Here is an 18,938-nt window from a genome sequence, read left to right as displayed (position 1 = left end):
GATGATGCAAACAGATGGAGAGATATACCATGTTCTTGGATTGCAAGAATCAACACTGTGAAAATGACTATACTACCCAAAGCAATCCACAGATTCAACACAATCCTTATCAAACTACCAATGGCGTTATTCACAGAACTAGAACAAAAAATGGCACAATTTGTATTGAATTGTATTGAATTGTATATTCAATTTGTATTGAAACACAAAAGACCCCGAATAGCCAAAGCAATCTTGAGAAAGAAATACGGAGCAGATGCTCAACATCACTAATTATTAGAGAAATGCAAATCAAAACTACAAGGAGGTTATCACCTCACACCAGTCAGAATGGACATCATCAAAAAATCTACAAACAATAAATGCTGGAGAGTGTGGAGAAAAGGGAACCCTCTTGTACTGCTAGTGGCATGGACTTATATATACTACCAAATGTAAAATAGATAGCTAGTGGGAAGCAGCCGCATAGCACAGGGAGATGAGCTCGGTGTTTTGTGACCACCTAGAGGGGTGGGATAGGGAGGGTGGGAGGGAGACGCAAGAGGGAGGGGATATGGGGATATATCTGTATAGCTATAGATAGATAGATAGATATGTATAGCTGATTCACTTTGTTATAAAGCAGAAACTAACACACCATTGTAACGCAATTATACTCCAATAAAGATGTTAAAAAAATAAAAATAAAAAAACCCCACAAAGCTTATTGCTTGGGACTTGTGAGTCACACAGTATTAATACCAATCCAGAGCCTTAAAGAACATATTCTTTCACAAATATCTGCATCAAATCCTAAACACTAGTCTCTGAATAAGCAGCTAAGGAAGAATACTTTTCCCTCTCACTAAACACAACATTTGGCTCTCATCCTTCCTTCCAATTCTTAATGCTTTCAGAATTAAATCAAAAGTTCTCTCTGCCTCCAAATCAACTCTGGTGAATTCTTATATGAGTGGCATTTGTTTAAGATTTTTGAAATAATAGTAGATATGGAAAGTTCAAAAGGGTCTGAATAATTGTTAAATTGATAGTTTTAACAGTTTTCATTATAGTTGGGTAACTAGGCATTGACTACACCCAGCTCCAGTAATAAAGAGATGTTACTGATGAAAATATGCTGCATAGTTTTAAGAATCTCCCCAAATTTGGAAACTAAAGCTCTAGATTAGATTATGAAAACAACTCAGTAAGTCAGATTTTGTGAAATGAATTTATAAGTGAAGTTCACCATATACGAGAATAACTTAGATTTCTTGTTCTAACTCAAAACCATAGCTAAAAATTTCAAATTTGGGGTAACAGTACCAGTTCTTAATCCCTCCCATAGTCCTTCAGTAAGGAAAAAGTAGGTCATAAAATGGAAACAGCTTTGTTGACAGTGGCATTTCGTTTTAGCTGCCAATTTAATGAGAAAACAAAAACATATCACTGCTTGGATATGTACAGTGTACTCTAAAAATTAGACTACATGCACATCTGAACTGTGAAGAATATGCATTCAGGCTTTGTCAGATTTTCATCAAACTGACAGCAATGCTCTATGCCAGAAAACAATGATACTTTAAGATATGCAAAGAAAGAAATGTTTCTCATGGATTTTACATACAGCAAAACTGATTTTCAAGTACAAGAGCATAAACAAACTCTTATGAACATGCAAGAACTCAGGAAATATTGTTCCCATGAGGCCTTCCAGGGGAACCTGATTTGAGACAATGACATAAGCACGTGAGGATGAGGAAGCGAAAGAGGAGAAAGGGTCTCCTGAAGGCACAGAGCCAGAATGTTGCACGAAAGACCTTAGGAATGACAGAAACCTCATTCCCAACGGCCATCATGACCAGATCCATGAAGCACTGCCTGCCATCATGAGGTATCAAAAGCTAGAAATGTCAGATTCTTTGGTATCAAAGGTACACTTATTATGAGTCACAGGATCTGCAGAAACCCCAAGTCATGCCCTCTCTTTTAAATTACCACTCCCCCCTCAAGACTTCTTTTTTACATTAAAAAAAATAAAAACAAAAAGGTATGGGCGTTAAAACGAAGTAAACTTGAATTCAAATGCCAGCTCAACCACTTACTGTGTCACCCTGACCTAATTATTTAATTTCCTCAAAGCCACGATGTATTCATCTAAGAGACAGGAGTAATAAAAGCATCTATATCACAGAGCAGTTGTAGTAACTGAAAAAGACAGTGCAGGTTAACCGCATAGGTCAGTGTCCGGCATAAAGTGCTTTACAAGTATTACCTATTACTATCATTATAATCCACAAATCATACCTTAGTCTATCATAAGCAACATAATACATAAAAATCAGATATGTTCAAATAGCAAAAAAAAAAAGAAAGTCCCAGATCAACTATTCATATATAAACTGACATTAGAAAATATCTGATGTTTAAGAGAATGACGGTCCCATGGATAATGTATTGAACTCTCAAGTTTTTCCAACTAGGCAAAACTATACTAAATATTCTTTAAAAGCTTTTTTCATTTCTGAAATCCTTTCAATGACTTCTGAAACCAGCAAACCAGAAAAAAGTTTTTAATAAACTAGATATTATCAGACCATTTTAGTTGATTTTATATATATACATGTTTACTTATATTCCCAACATAGTAAAACCACTGCATTTGTCTGAATTACCTTCTCATATGTATAACTCCCTATTAGGACACATGAAGAGGTAACACCAGTGTTAGATAGCTTTACTGTCAAAAAACAGGTCACTTCACTACGAAAACCTCGGATTAGAGTCCAATCCATAAAGTTCCATTCTGCTGCCCAACTTGTCCTTGTTGCTGAAGACCCCGGCTGCTGTTGTTTTACGTATGATAAAATGTACCCATTTTACATATACAATTTGATGAGCTATGACAAACGCATACACTTGTGTAACCACCACCACCACAATATACAGAACATTTCTATCACTCCAAAAAGTTCCTCTGTGCCCCTTTGAGGATAATCTCCCCATCACCTCTAGACTTAGGCAAACACTCATCTGCTGTCAGAGTAGTTTTGCCTTTTCTAAAATTTCATGTACACAGAATCATACAGTATGTACTCCTTTGTGTCTGGCTTTTTTCACTTAGCATAATGTTTCAGAGATCCATCCATGTTGTGTTTATCATTAGCTTGTTCCTTTTTATTGCTTCCATGGCTCTTGAAAATTTCGGGCCCTCACAGATTTGGAAGAAGGCTGAGGAAAGCCCAAAGAAAGTAGTTTAGGCTGGTATAAAGAACACATCACCAGCTACCTGCATGTGTCCATTAAAAGCTTGATATTATAAGGTTAAAGCATTTTCTCCCTTGACCCTAACACTGTCCTTTTCAGCTCAAGCTGCTGAAATCAGAGGGGGTTCATGTCCTACCTGTATTTGACTACCTGGATGATGAAACAAGGGCTAAAGGTAGCTTGGACTTTGTCATGATTGTATGCTTGTTCATTTTACTATAAGACTGACTTCATACATATTGACAGAAATGACCTTTCTTAACTTCAGCAAAGCAGCTCATGAATAAAATAACTGCTCTTCCTAATCCCAATAGTTTTTCAATTAGCAATGACAAAAAATAAGCTCAGGGCTACATGATTTTACTTCTGGTTGTTCTTTGTCCTCTTCTCCATCCTAAATAAATGACTCCAGATTACTTTGTCCATTTCTCTTGGAATATAAACTCCATGAGGGTAGGATTTCAATGGTCTTTTGTGTGGCTATATCCCCAACTTCTAGAATAGCGTATGGCTTATAACGTATGCTCAATGAATATTAATGAATAGATGAGGAAGCACTTGCCTCTGCCTCTCTGGGTCTTACTATCTTGACCCCAGATTAAAAAAAAAAAAAAAAAAAAAAAAAAAAAAAAAAAAGCAAAGAAATCAGAGAGCAAAGGTTTCATGAAGCTTTTGGCGAAAATTTTATTTGCAGGTTTGATTATCTAATCATTTTAGTGCGATGTTTATAAGAAGTTAGTGAAGTGGAACAGAACATGACTCTAAAGTACAATCATAATCCTAATATTCACCAAAGTGAATTTACTTTACCCTGGAACATGGTCACAGTATGAACAACTTATCTAGAATGTTTCATACAGAGAATATTTTCTCAAGATATAATATACAACCATTATCAGGGCTTCCCTGGTGACGCAGTGGTTAAGAATCCTCCTGCCAATGCAGGCGACACGGGTTCGAGCTCTGGTCCAGGAAGATCCCACATGCCGCAGACCAACTAAGCCCACGTGCCACAGCTACTGAGCCTGAGCTCTAAAGCCCAGATACCACAACTACTGAGCCCGCGTGCCTAGAGCCCATGCTCCGCAACAAGAGAAGCCACTGCAATGAGAAGCCTGCGCACCGCAACGAAGAGTAGCCTCTGCTCGCCGCAACTAGAGAAAGTCCGCACGCAGCAACAAAGACCCAACGCAGCCAAAAATAATAAAGTAAATAAATTTATAAGAAAAAAAATAATATATAACCATATCAGTACAAAAATCCCCAATATTCCTGGCAAAACAACTCAAACACTGATGCTTTGCTTGGTAGAATTGGCTCCTGCTCAATAAAATTAGCTCATATATCAGTCTGGTCCTAAAAAGGAGGCTTCTCAAGACAAGGTACTTTGTGGCACTTCACACTACTGATAATTCCTCCCTTCCTGAAACTCTTGACACTTCTGCTGACTTTCAAAACACTCAAATTCAAAACACTCACAATCATTCATGTTCATACTTTTTCCTTCAGCCTCCTAAATTCAAGAGGGAAGTGGGCCCCCCAAAACAGTATTTAGCCTTCAACCCAAAACATAGTATCTGCCCTCTGATCCAATCTCATTGCTTCAACCATCACTTCTAGACTTCTCGGATGAATTTTAGTCTAGATTTTAATCATTAAGCTTGGCTGCTGTACACAGCTGTACACAGCTCTTCAAACATAACATAACCAAAATCTTCATCTCTGTTCCCAAACCACCTTCATATCCCAATCTAACTACTATTTGTATTAACTACCTGTTAATCTACCCATTCGTAATCTCTCTTTTAGTAACTTGGACTAGAAACCATAAATCTTTTATATAAATCCAGTCACTACACACCATGTCCCAACACATGTTCCATTTAAGTACCTCACTTGTCCTTCATAATCTTGAGCCTTATGACCTATTCTCTGGATTATCTAACAGCCTCCTAATTGGTCTCCCTGACTTCAATCTCCCTTTCCTTCAATCCACCTTACAGATTACCACCAACTTGATTTCCCTAAAACATACCTTACCTGTTCCCAAAAGATAAAGCTGCTTCCCACTCCCCAACTAAAACTGAGTACAAAATATCCAGTCTGGAACCTTCTTCTCTAACCTGCCCAGCCGAGGACTTACACAGGCCACGTACATCATGCTTACTCCCACCTCACAATTTGCCCTATCTCTTTAAGCTAACCAAATCATTCAACACGCCTATGAAATAACATCTCCTCCTTGATGCCTTCTTCAACCTTTCACCCCACCCTCTCACCATTCCTATACAATCATTCATATTCCTTTCAACATTTTCACCTTCCTTATTCCCTCACATCCTAATCTGTGACCTTGGCACCTAGCGAGTATTGAGTAAAATACACAGTAAGTTAAAAAATACTTCTTCAAGAAAAGATATCCTGTCAGCCATTCCAACATTCACAAAAATATTATATTGGAAGACTGATTAACCCCTATCATCCACTGTAACATTTATTAAGTACAGGCAGTTCTGGATTTCCAGGAATTTTACTTTTTGCGTTTCACATTTAAAGCACCCAGACAACTATATCCACTTAACTGCAGACAGAGGACACACTAATGAATTTGTCACCTGGTTTGTTTCCAGATGCAGCATAAAGCATCCCCAACTCCCTACCTCAGTGGAGCCCTACAGCCCTTTTTGAAAGCATCTTTGGCTCTAGGCCAGAATCCACCCCTAGCTCTTCCTAAGGGTCCTTGAGATTAGAGTTAAGGAAAGAAGCAGCAAGACTAAGCCCCGAGCAAAGGGAAGGAAAACAAATATACACAAAGGATTGTTAAGTATAAAGCAATCACTGTGTCCCCCTTCTCTCCCTCATATAACCATTCAAGCATTATTCTTCCAAGCATTCACTTCAATCCAAATACTTCTGGAGTCATTTTAAAACTGGCTTTAGGTTAAAATGTTTAATGTGTCATTTTATAGAGATACTGTCTAATTAATCCGTAAAAACTCTTAAACACGATTAACAAAAACACCAGCATTCTAATGGCAAAGTAAATCCATATCTATGCCTGTAAGATTTTGTCATTAAGAAAAAAACGGGACTTCCCTGGTGGTCCAGTGGTAAAGAATCCGCCTTACAATGCAGGGGACACCGGTTCTATCACTGGTAAGCAAACTAAGATCCCACATGCCAAGATCCCACATGCCGCGGGGCAACTAAGCCCACGCGGTGCCTCAGCTCCAGAGCCCACATGCCCTGGAGGCTGCGCACCACCACTAGAGAAGAGAAAACCCGCACGCCCGCAACGAACAATCCCGCCTGCTTCAATGAAGAACCCGCGTGCCCTGACACAGCCAAAAATAAACAAATAAAATTTAAAAAAAAGAAAAAAACAAACAAGAAAATAGAAAATAGGGGAAATGATAATAGCAAATACACAAAACGGGAAATTCAAATGGCCAATAAACATATGAGAATGTTCATCCTCACAGTAATAGGAAAATGCAAAATTAAGGTCACAATGAAACATCATTTCTCTCTCATTACATTGAGGGGGGGAAAAGATTCTCAGTACCAAATGGAGACAAGGATATAAAGCTGTGCTGTCTGATACAGTAGCTACTAGCCACTTGTGACTAGTAAGAATCTGAAATGTGGCTAATGCAAATTGAGACTTGCTGTTAAACATAAAATACATGCCATATTTTGAAGATTTAATAGAAAAAAGAGAATGCAAAAATCTCACTGCTATTGTTTACATACCAAAATGACATTTTTGATATACTAAATACATCACTAACATTAACTTCACCTTTTTTGTTAATGTAACTACAAGAAAATTTTAAGTTACATGTATGACCAACATTATATTTATATAGGACAGCACTGATATTGATATAGAGCAACAGGCACTTTTATATACCACTGGTCAGAGTATAAACTGGTACAGCCACTTTGGAGAGAATTTCAAAATATTTAGGTGGGTTGTAGGATAAGAATAACCTACAGTTCAGCAGTTATACTCCTAACTTTGTGCTCTAGAGAAACTCTCACACATATATACAAAAAGATGTAAATTATGTTTCAGCACGATTGTATATAAATACAAAAATAATCCAAATGTTCATCCAAAAACACTAGACAAACTGTGTTATAATCACACAATGGGATACTATGCAATACTATTTAAAAAGAGGAATAGATCAACAAGGAAAAACTCTGCAGAAATGTTGAGTAAAAAAAGCTAATTGTATTTTAAAAATTCCATATACAATCATGCTCAGCAACTATAAACTATCTTAAAACAGTCCTATACGCTATTTACACACAGATACACACATGGAGATTGTATATGTGAGGGTAGGCACAAAATTCAAGACAGTGGGAAAGAAACGATGGTATCCAGGAAGATTACAGAAGGGCTTCAGCTATACCGATAGTGTTCCATACCCTAAAATAAGTCAGTAGTGGGTACTTTATGATCTTTATTCTTTTTATGCCTGAAATATTTGTTTTTAACATATGATTTTGTATACCATGTATAGCACTATAACTGGGTATACTTTATGGTTTGGGGGACATAAGCAAAAACTTCACAATTTTAATCATGCGAAAAGCAACCTTTATACCTTGAATAACATCAGGATGCAGGAGAGGCAACAATTAAACACCAATTATATAAACACCAATTTTATACCACTACTATCAACATAATGAGAAAAACAGAAGAATACAAATCAGGGGTCAGCAAACTTATTCTTTAAATAACCAAATAGTAAATATTCGGGGCTTTGCAGGGCCATATGGTTTCTGTCACAGCTACTCAATCCTGCCATAGTAGTGGGAAAGCAGCCAGACAGTATGCAAACAAATGAGTATGGCTGTGTTCCAATAAAACTTTATTTACAAAAACAGGCAGCAGACCAAATTTGGCCAGTGAGCTACGGTTTGATAACCCCTGTCAAGATCCGTCTTTAAAAAAGAAATCAAGGGCTTCCCTGGTGGCGCAGTGGTTAAGGATCCGCCTGCCAATGCAGGGGACACAGGTTCAAGCCCTGGTCCGGGAAAATCCCACATGCCACAGAGCAACTAAGCCTGTGCACCACAACTACTGAGCCCGCGTGCCACAACTACTGAAGCCTGCGTGCCTGGAGCCTGTGCTCCACAACAAGAGAAGCCATCGCAATGAAGAGTAGCCCCCACTCGCCACAACTAGAGAAAGCCCACGCGCAGCAACAAGACCCAACACAGCCAAAAAATAAAATTAAAAAAAATTTTTTTTTAAAAATCAATAAATCCATTAAGTCAAAGTCTGAAGGAGAAATGGATTTCTATAGTAACAAAGTATGCCATGAATTACCCGGTAATCATAAAAGAGAAAATGTTTCTTGTCCATGGAGACATCTAGCAATCACCACGTTAACCCAGCAATCAAACTTAGTACCACGAATAGTGCGACGCAATCATTTTGTACCTCCTGATGTGATGTAATACGAAGCAGCATCACCTATGAAGTATCCCGGCCAAATGTTTAACCTGAATTCAACGCAGTCTTTAGTTAAGTTTTAAACAAGTTTAAAAAAAACCATCAGACAAATTCTGAATACAGGACATTTTACAAAATAATAGGTCTCTTGAGAAAGTCATTTTTTAAAACTGGTGTTTAAATTTAAAAGTGAATTGAGACACAACAGCAAATGCAATGTAATACAAGATCCTCACTGGACCTTGGTATGGAGGGGAAAAAACTATATACATCTGGATTGGGGATTACATGACTTCTGGGGATTAGATAATTGTGTTACGTACGATAAAAATATTTTAAGTATTGAGGAAAATGTCATTTTTTGGAGATTCATACTTAAGTATTTAGGGGTGAAGTGACATGATGTCTATAATTTATTTTTAAATGGTTCGGCAAGATTATGGATGAAGCAAATAGGGCAAAAATATAAAATACCATCGAATTTAGGTGGTGGCATATACGAACTCAATGTACTGTTACAATATTCCATAGGATTAAAAATTTTCATAATAAAAACGCCAGAATGCAATGAGATTATATACTTATTAAATTTTTTTCATCAATCTCCTCCACAAATATTAGTCTTAAGTTTCCCTAAAAGCTCTCAAGGTCCTAAACTTTCCTAAAGTTCACAACCCTGATGTTTTTCCTTTTAAGCATCTGATTTCTAAAAGTGAGAACAAGGCAATTATAAGGTAAGACAATCTAATTATACTGCCATTTGACTTTTATACATTTTATAAAGATTCTTAAAATATAAAACATACTTATAATTCCTTTATAGCATTTTTACTTTTCACTTTGTATAATAATTCATATACACGTTTACTCCTTTCCTCATACCACACATGGCAGACTCAGATAATCTTTGTCCCCCAAAGTATCTAACACTAGCAGACAATATTTACTTACTAAATAAAAATTGAATAGCAGGAAATTTGTGTTCATACCTTTAACACGTTAAGCATCAAGTCTTTGAGAAGGAATGCAAACCTCCCTCCCCTCTTCTTACTCTCTATTCTCCTCCCCCTGAAAGATACGGTTTTTATGGGAAAATTTATTCAGCAACTATTTATAGAATATAATATAGATACATGGATAAATCTGCACACAAAACTAACACAGTTGTTGTCCCTATGTTGCTTACACTTTGGTAGAAAATGACAATCTTAAAACAGAACTCTTTTTTTTTTTTTTTTTTTTTTTGCGGTACGCGGGCCTCTCACTGTTGTGGTCTCTCCCGCTGCGGAGCACAGGCTCCGGACGCGCAGGCTCAGCGGCCATGGCTCACGGGCCTAGCCGCTCCGCGGCATGTGGGATCTTCCCGGACCAGGGCACGAACACATGTGCCCTGCATCGGCAGGCGGACTCTCAACCACTGCGCCACCAGGGAAGCCCAGAACTCTTAACTGAAGAGTCAAAAGGACCTCAAGACATCAGATGGTCCAGCCCTCTGCCTTAGTGCAAAAATATTACATTACAGATTAAAGCCACTAAATTGGAGAAAGAATAAGTAACTCACAAAATCACAGGATCATTAAAAGGTTCAGTGGGAACCTCAAACAGGGTCTTCTGCCTCCTGGTTTACCATATATCATTTAGTATAGCAATAAGAGAAAGCACTCAAATGTTCCAAGGCTCTATGGTAATGACTACCTGGAATACCCCAACCCAACAATTTTATGAAATATCCTCACTTAACAAACAAGAACACTGAGGCTTAGAAACATTAAGTAACTTGCTTTAAATTACGCATCTACAGAGTGGTGGAAGAGGGATTCAAATCCAGGTGGTCTGACTTTAGAGTCTATGCTTCCAATCACCTTCCTCCTTTTGGAACTTTTTCCAAAAACATAACCCACTCCTAGTACAAAGCTTTCTTACACTTAATATACACATACAAACATACGCAACAAAACAGTGCCAAGCATCCTACGGCATTACCTAAAAGCATAGAGTAGCAAAGATTCAGAAATATGTATCTAAATCTTTGGAAAAGACGCCTCATGCACATTTGTGAAACAGTAATTCTCACTTAGGTCTGTGGATGTAGACCAGTTTTCATTCTTAGGTGACTAAGAAGAATTACAAATAACAGATTTAAGGCCTAAAAACATACTCTTTTAATGTCATCACTGTTTGGCCAGCACCTCTGACCATCGTTCAAGTATAATCCTGAAGCTACTGCTATCTAGCATCTCCCAAACTTTGTTAGACAAAATATCACACAACCAGTTAACCATCACACTTATTTTTACCTTGTTAGATCACTTTCAGTCCTCTTAAAACCCAGGGTCAGTGTTATTCCAGACAGCTCTCTATAATTAACTATGCATTTCTACTCCTTTATATTCAAAATATACCTTATACCTGACTCCATAACTTAGCCATGTAATATATATCCGAACCAAAACAAAAGACCCACCTACATGAATTCCACTTTGTAGGATGGTCATAAAGTCTGAAAACATAAATATTATTTTAACATATTCTATAACATCAATAAACCATTTATTGTGTATGCATCTGTGTTTCCAGACCTGGTAGCCACCCTGTACTTAAATAAAAATCAAGTAAGCAAAGACAGAGGCAGAAAAAGCAACACAAATCAAAAGTACAACAGCAAATAACCTGAACTAAAATACAAACCTATCTCTGAGAAAAAGACTCAAGATGTAAGATAAGAGCAATAACATTCTAAATCATCACTTAATCCTTATAAGCCTCTACTTCCCTTATGAACTAGAGTTAGATTTTATAAAACAAAAACAAAATGAAAGTATAACTTAACTCTATTATGTACTGAGCTAAAAGTTACCATTTCACTTTCACATTTTGATTCAAAACACTCCAGAAGAGCTGAACATAAAGAAGTTGAACTCAGTTTCCTTACATTTAGGACCTAGAACCACCAAAGCTTTAATTAAATTCTGAATCATATAAACAAACCCAATTATAAGAGATAATTTAAGAAATCAAGTAAGGTTGTTTTTGGTTTGTTTTTCCATCTAAAATACAGGCACTCAAAGATGTCCAAATGTTGAACAGCTTCATGAACCTGGTCTGAATTACAGTACTAAATTTAATATATTCAAAAGTACAAGTTCTTTTGCACATCAGTTTTGATAAAAGTGATAAACACATTAAAAGTGAAACTAGAAATTTGACGGCTTATCTGAGTGCTATAAAGGAGGTATCTTAGGTCATGAATGGAACTAGTGTTCATTTTTATATTGGGGCACTGAAATAAACAAAGTTGATTTGCTTTAAAATAAAAAAAATCAATCTCAATTCACTGCAGCAAGCAAGATCACACGAAACTCTAACTCAATGACTCACTAATGAAAGCAAAAGACCATTATGCATTAAAACAAAAACAAACATCAAAGATCTCTCATGCTTATCTTAAAAGTGTGCAATGTTTGTGTAAACTCAAGAAGAGCCATCTTTACCAAACTGGATCATCACTAGTAAAGTTAAAGAACAGAATTAGAAAACTAAGCACCTACTTCATCACTAAGTGCAAGAGGACACCCTCATGCAGAAACTTACAATGCAGGAAGACAAAGACACAACTTCAAGTAATATACCACAACTACGGAATTAAGGGAAGCAGTGGCTATATACAGATCAATATGAACACAATAAACCTAAGAGACAGATTGACTCCATCAGCTATCTTCAAGAGAATGGTCTTATAACTAAAGACAGAACAGCAGTCACAAATCAGTGACAGTATTTCAGACACTATTGGCCAACCATTAACCTTTCAGCTATATTTGCAAAAGAGAAACAACAGGGTCTTTTCTAAACACAAATAATAACATATATTTTATAGGTACATCCCAAGTTATTTAAACCAGACTTGTTAAAAGTCCTGTTTACCCTCCTCCCATTTTCCCATCTTTTCTCCCATTCTCCTGTCCAAGAACCCCTCTATCCAAAGTTGGACAGTACATGGTGTTTCCCCCAGCTTCCCTCATGCCTAATCTAATGTAGGGATTTCTTTTTTTGTCTTTGGCTCACGTTTTAATCTTAGGTACAACAATATTTCCCCCTTTCTACTTCCTCTTTTCATATTCCAGTTTTTGTCCAGTTACAGAAAAACTCTTCTTCCCTCTCTCGTCAAAAATAGTAAAGCTCTAATCATAGCTTCTCAGCAAAGTGTAGAAAACACCATACATGCCAAATCCCACTCATAATTAAATCATCCACAAAGGAAGCAGAGTTGTAATGTAAATTAAGGAAGAGTTTGTTATCGGAACAGAAGATCTCCGAGGGCAGGGATTTTGTTGGGCCTCCTGCCTGGAATGGAACCTTGCATATTAGAAGGCACTCAGTGAATTCAAGAATATTTGGGGGGTAAGAGGAGGGTAGCCCACAGACTAAATACTATTAAGCTCTACTGAATTTTTTACTTCTCATTGGGTTGGTATCTAGAGAAGTAAAAGTAACAAGAAGCCTCTCATATCTAAACTTGATCTCCCACACATTCTATCATTTAGAGTTGCTTTGAGTTTAATTATTTGCTCTTTGTAAGAGACTAGGAAGGGCCACCTGTGTTCAATAGATAGCACCAGTTCCTTAACTCAGAGTTGATTGCTTTAATCAGAAAAGGGAAAAAGAAAAACTCTTTGCCAAAATAGCTTAAGCACCCATGAGTAATATGGACACTCCTAGATTCTCCTATTCATAAGAACATCTATTAACTTAACCATCCCTTTTCAAGGTTAGGAGTGCACTTATACATACCTACACCAAGAAAACGCAATTATACTTAAGAATCAGTGACATTACCCTCAAGCTTTTAAAAGTTCTTTGAAATCCTTCAGAACTTCACAAATTTATCAAACCTACTTCTCAGGTATGTACTACCTATCAAACAAAATCTGTACACTTGGCTTTTTTCTTATATAACAAACTTGATTATACCTAATAACATAACCACATTTGACAACAGTTTTCCATGAAAGAGAAGGTTTTTCATGTTTCTTTCATACAAATGCACTTTTCATTCACAGCCTATTTTGAAGTGGAGATCATTCTACACAGACAAAAAGCACCAGCAATACCAGACACGGGTCTTACCCTTCCTATATTACTACCAGTAATTGGTCCCATCTCTAAAAGTAAAACAAGTTCCTTAATATTAAATACAAGTCTTGCAATGTTTCTCTCTCATCTAAACTTCAGACCATGTTTTAGTAGATCTTCTTTTATTCAAAAGGATGCAAAACAAGTTTTCCAACTACCATTATGTTTCTTAACTTTAAGATCTTTAATTTTCAAGAAATAAATCCATTTAAAGCCAATAAATATAATCTTGATATTTTAACATACTCCAAAAGAAAACTATGAATCCATTTTTAGCAAGTTACCATTAAACTACTTAAGTCATAAAAGCATGAAATTGGCAAACTATGCTTTAAATGTTACAAATCATGTTAAATGTCTAAATATATGAACAAGTTAAAATACTACAATTGATTGTTAAACTACTGGGTTCTTCAATAAGTTATTACGAAGGGTATCATGTTAAGATATTGTAGATGTGGTCAGAAGTTAGCTGTAGTAAAACAGAAAAAAATTTACTTGAGAAATTCTGTGTCATGGCTTACCATAATTCAGAGCAAAATGTTTATGTCTGTCATTAACATTAAACTTAAGAGGAGAAATAAAACACTTGAAAACTTAAAAAAAAAAAGGTATGAGCTACCACATGGTATCTGTTTCCTAGGTTGCTAGATGATACTAAAAACTAAATCTCAAAATCTTCATAACGTCTGAGAAATGAAACTACAGTAGATAGACTACACTTTTGGAAAGCTTTATACCTTTATCAAGAATTCAGTGAAGACTTATTTTTATAACACTGATTCAACTACCTAATCAAATCACTCAAGTTAGTCTAAATGGTGGTGGTCTGGTCTGGGGACAAACCAGAGAGACAGAATGCTGAAAAGTGTAACTCAAGTCAAATCTAAACAAGGAGGTTAAATCACCTTAGAAATGTTTCATTTGAAAAAAAGATTCAAAAATGGCTAATTGGAGATATAAGCATACTTAAATTAGTTGGAAAGATCAAAAGTTATTTTATTTTAAATCAATGTTTTGATGTAAAGAAGTATCACCAACAAAGACAAGAATAAAAAACAGATTATGAACCCCATGTATCTTTTTTTTTTTTTTGCGGTACGCGGGCCTCCCACTGCTGTGGCCTCTCCCGTTGCAGAGCACAGGCTCCGGATGCGCAGGCTCAGCGGCCATGGCTCACGGGCCCAGCCGCTCCACGGCATGTGGGATCTTCCCGGACCGGGGCACGAACCCGTGTCCCCTGCATCGGCAGGCGGACTCTCAACGACTGCGCAACCAGGGAAGCCTCCATGTATCTTTTTCTTCACCTGTACTTGTTAGATCAGCTGCTAGAAGCTGATGACAAGCTCTGTTACTTTATAAATTTTATGACAGTCAAGCAAAAACTATAAAAATCAATACTCCCCAAATCGACACTATTTTACCTTCACTGTTCAGTTTGAGTACAGGATAGTGAGATGGGTAGTAATCCAGATTACACTTTTGTAGTTTTCTCAGTTTCTAGGAATCTTACTCATATCCCCAATTATTCAATCCTCCTAATCCACACAGTGTGAAAAATCATCAAAAATCCATATTCCCCAAAATTCTCTTACCACTCATTGTAATTTTAACCTAATTATTACTTAAATAAATTTTCCTATTAGAATTTTGGAACTTAAAACAATTTTAACTCCTAGAACTCTGATACTTCAGTTGTTTCCCTACTAATTTTTGCTTAAAATCAGTGAACTGTGAAAGGCATATTTCACAAAAAAGTAAAATGCCATGTATATTTTAATAAGTTAATTTTATTCACCTTATTAATATCTTATGAAGGATTACTGTAGAGTTCTATTTTATCTACTTTCTATGCTAGATAATGTCAAAAAATATTTTTAAATAATTACATATAATATACAAATATTCATATAATGTAGATATTATATGTAACTACCACCACTGAGTATGGGGGGGAACATTCACTCCCAGTATCACGTGCAATAAATGTTTACCAATCCATCTACAAGGACATGTTTGCAATCTTTCCACTACTGGCTTAGCCAGTTTTCAATGAAACTCCACAATCGCTAAACAATACAATGGCAAATTCTACTCTTCCACGAATGCCAAGAGATAGTGTATCAGCGTCACATTTTAATTCAAAAAACTCCATAAAAAAATGTACAAGAAAATAAACTTTCAACAACAGCCACTTTTTCTGACCTCGTCAACTTGTGATATTTTAGACACTATATTATTCCTTCAAATGATGTAATCTTAAGGGATTTGGTAATTACATGTGAATTACTAACATAAGCTAATATTTACTGACCTATCAGGCAAACTGAAAAGGCTTTCACCTGTTCCTGGAGTCTTTATAGAAATCACACCCAGTATAAGAAAACGTGTTGAAAGCTCTGATGGTCACATCACAGAATAATCACAACATGAACAAATCCAAAGGGTAATGTCCAAGAAACTGGGGAAATCTTAACTAATGGGTATGAAAGATCAAATAAAAATATTATTCCATGCTGACAGTGCAACATAAACACTGCAGAAACTGTAGTAAGACTTTTTATGAGAGCAAAAACAAATGAAGAGGAGAAAACACAAACAACCATTTAAAAAAAAAAAAGATAAAGAAGACACTGAGAGAAGAAGCACAGTAAAAATCAGGATTATCCCTGAAAGAAAATCTGTTGACTAACAAAATCTGTTCTAAATACTAAATAAAAGTTCTATTGAAACAACGCATTGTCCATTCAAGAAGCCTACAATATTATTCCTTTAAGAAATTACCATTTCAGGGCTTCCCTGGTGGCACAGTGGTTAAAAATCCACCTGCCAATGCAGGGGACATGGGTTCAAGCCCTGGTCTGGGAGGATCCCACATGCCGCGGAGCAACTAAGCCCATGTGCCACAACTACTGAGCCTGAGCTCTAGAGCCCACGAGCCACAACTACTGAGCCCGCGAGCCACAACTACTAAAGCCCACGTGCCTAGAGCCCCTGCTCCACAACGAGAAGCCCCGCACCGCATCGAAGAGTAGCCCCACTCGCCACAACTAGAGAAAGCCTGTGGGCAGCAACAAAGACCCAACGCAGCCAAAAATAAATAAATAATTTTTTTTAAAAAAGAAATTACCATTTTAATAGTAAAACTGCAACTATATCTTTTTAAAAGGCTATACACTTGGAAAAGACTACTATAATAATTAGAACTTGCCTCACCATTTATTTAGAAATGCTCTATTTAAAAGCAGGCCAACAACAGGAACTTTGCTATTGCACAACGGAGAAAGTAAATGAAATAATGTCTATTAACATTCAGTGTTGATAACATGTTTCTGCATCTCCTAGAACATACTGATCTACGCTAACCTGAACAATTTACCACTTCCACATCCATGCAGTAGCTCAAATAAAATGAGTTCCTGTGTTAATCCCACAGTAAACCTTGGTAATTCTCACATCACAGGAGTTGTAAACGTTTGTTAACAGAAAAAGAATGTTTTTCCCAAAATAGCTACATAACTCTTAAGACTACTCAAATTCCTAAATAATCCTTTTTACAAGACTCCCGCCAACTTTATTTTGATACATTAAACATGTGGAGCCTATTTTAAAAGGTATTTAACAGTGACTTCATCAAAACAGCTTCCTAGTTGTTCTCATAATGTCTTTTTTCTAAAGTTTTCAAATTGTTTTTAAGCCAACTTGAATAGTGATGAATGTGAGCTGCTATCAAAACGCTTAAGAAGCATTCTGCCAAACAAGATGGGCAAAAATGTTCTAGATCTGCTCAATCTGACATTAGAGGTCATGCAACTTGAAAAATGAAATAACTATTTCCAACACTCACTGAGCCCTTCATTTTAAAAATAACTTCAGGGCTATTTCCACACTCTACATTTAATAATACAATTTTTTAAAAAGGGTGTTAGGCTCGGTGAAATCAGAAACTGATCTGCCACTTAAAGCTGGTGAGTCTATTCTTAATGGGCCTCTGGTAGATTTGGGATACTGACGATAGCAGTTTCATTTAAGAACTTCACTAGTAAAAAGAATGACACCCGAAAAGGACTGCTGCGGAAGACAGGGAAGAGAAGACCGGAGTCTCCTGAGAAGAAAAAGAGAAACGATTTAAATAAAGTCGCTAAGGAGGAAGGAGGTGGTGAGACGCGCAGACAGAAGAGCGAGAAAGAAGATTTAACGAGGAAGTGAAATGGAAGGCAGAAGCTAATGAGGAAACAAATGGGAAAAGGTAGTGTTTTCAAACAGGCATGCACCAGGAAGGGACGAGTTACGGCCTGGAGTAGCCCCAGTGCTTTCAGCTGAAAGAGATGCTCGCAGAGAACAGGGACAAGCAGTTTACTTCCAGGCTTTCGAGCAAACTAAAATTCCCTGCCCCGAACCTCTCCCAGCCTCGGCCGAGCGCGGAGGCGGCGGCTGGGGAAGGGGCCTAGCCAGGAGCCAGGCCCGGCGTTCCGCTCCTCTGGGCTCCGCGGCCGAGGGAAAGAGGCGAGGATTAAGCGGGGAGAGGTCCCGGCCGCAGCTCGGCGGCACCCCGAAAACGGTCCGGGGCCTCGGCGGTGCCCGCGAGCCGTTCCCCCTGCGGCGGGGCGCCCAGCGGCCTTACCTGGGGCGAGGGAGGGAGGCGAGGTCTAAGGCGTCCGCTCGCGCCCGCCGCAGAACCCCTCTGCTGCACTCAGCCCAGGCTTCCAACGGAGGCGCGACCCTGGCTCAGCCGCCGCTTCCCCCTCAGGGTCTTGGCCACCGCCTCCGCCGCCTCCGGGGCTGTTTACACCGTTGGGCCCCGCACGCCGCCGCCGCCGCCGCTGCCGCCTTCTCTCCACCCTAGCGCCGTTGCCGATTCGGCCGCCGCCACCTCCTCCGCCGCAGCCTCGTCTCTCTGGAGCATCTTCCAGCCACCGAACCCTGAGAAACAGAGACTCCAGCCGCGCCGGCAGGAAACTCCCCCGCAACTGCTAGGGGGACGAAGCGGTCAGAACACCGGCGGTTTTTCCGCCATTGAGCAGCAGCCGCTCCGCTCCTTCTGCAACCCCCCTCCCCGCACCCTGTCCTCCCCCGCCCCTCG

At 38.1% G+C, this 18,938-nt stretch overlaps 1 protein-coding gene across 4 annotated transcripts in view; it reads right to left on the bottom strand.

Moving 5' to 3' along the window:
• PPM1B (protein phosphatase, Mg2+/Mn2+ dependent 1B) overlaps positions 1–18,907 on the bottom strand; it is a 75,633-nt gene extending 56,726 nt beyond the window's left edge. For all 4 annotated transcript variants that reach the window (XM_024753620.1, XM_024753622.1, XM_024753621.1 and 1 more), the window contains exon 1: positions 18,480–18,907. The gene's annotated coding sequence lies outside the window, so the exon portion shown is untranslated. The remainder of the gene's footprint in view (positions 1–18,479) is intronic.
• Positions 18,908–18,938: the final 31 nt, after the last annotated feature.

The sequence above is a fragment of the Neophocaena asiaeorientalis genome, unplaced genomic scaffold, assembly GCF_003031525.2.
Source record: "Neophocaena asiaeorientalis asiaeorientalis breed wild unplaced genomic scaffold, Neophocaena_asiaeorientalis_V1.1 scaffold171, whole genome shotgun sequence".
Lineage (NCBI taxonomy): Eukaryota > Metazoa > Chordata > Mammalia > Artiodactyla > Phocoenidae > Neophocaena > Neophocaena asiaeorientalis.
The sequence above is the reverse complement of the archived record's forward strand: the minus strand, read 5'-3'. Positions and strand labels throughout refer to the sequence as shown.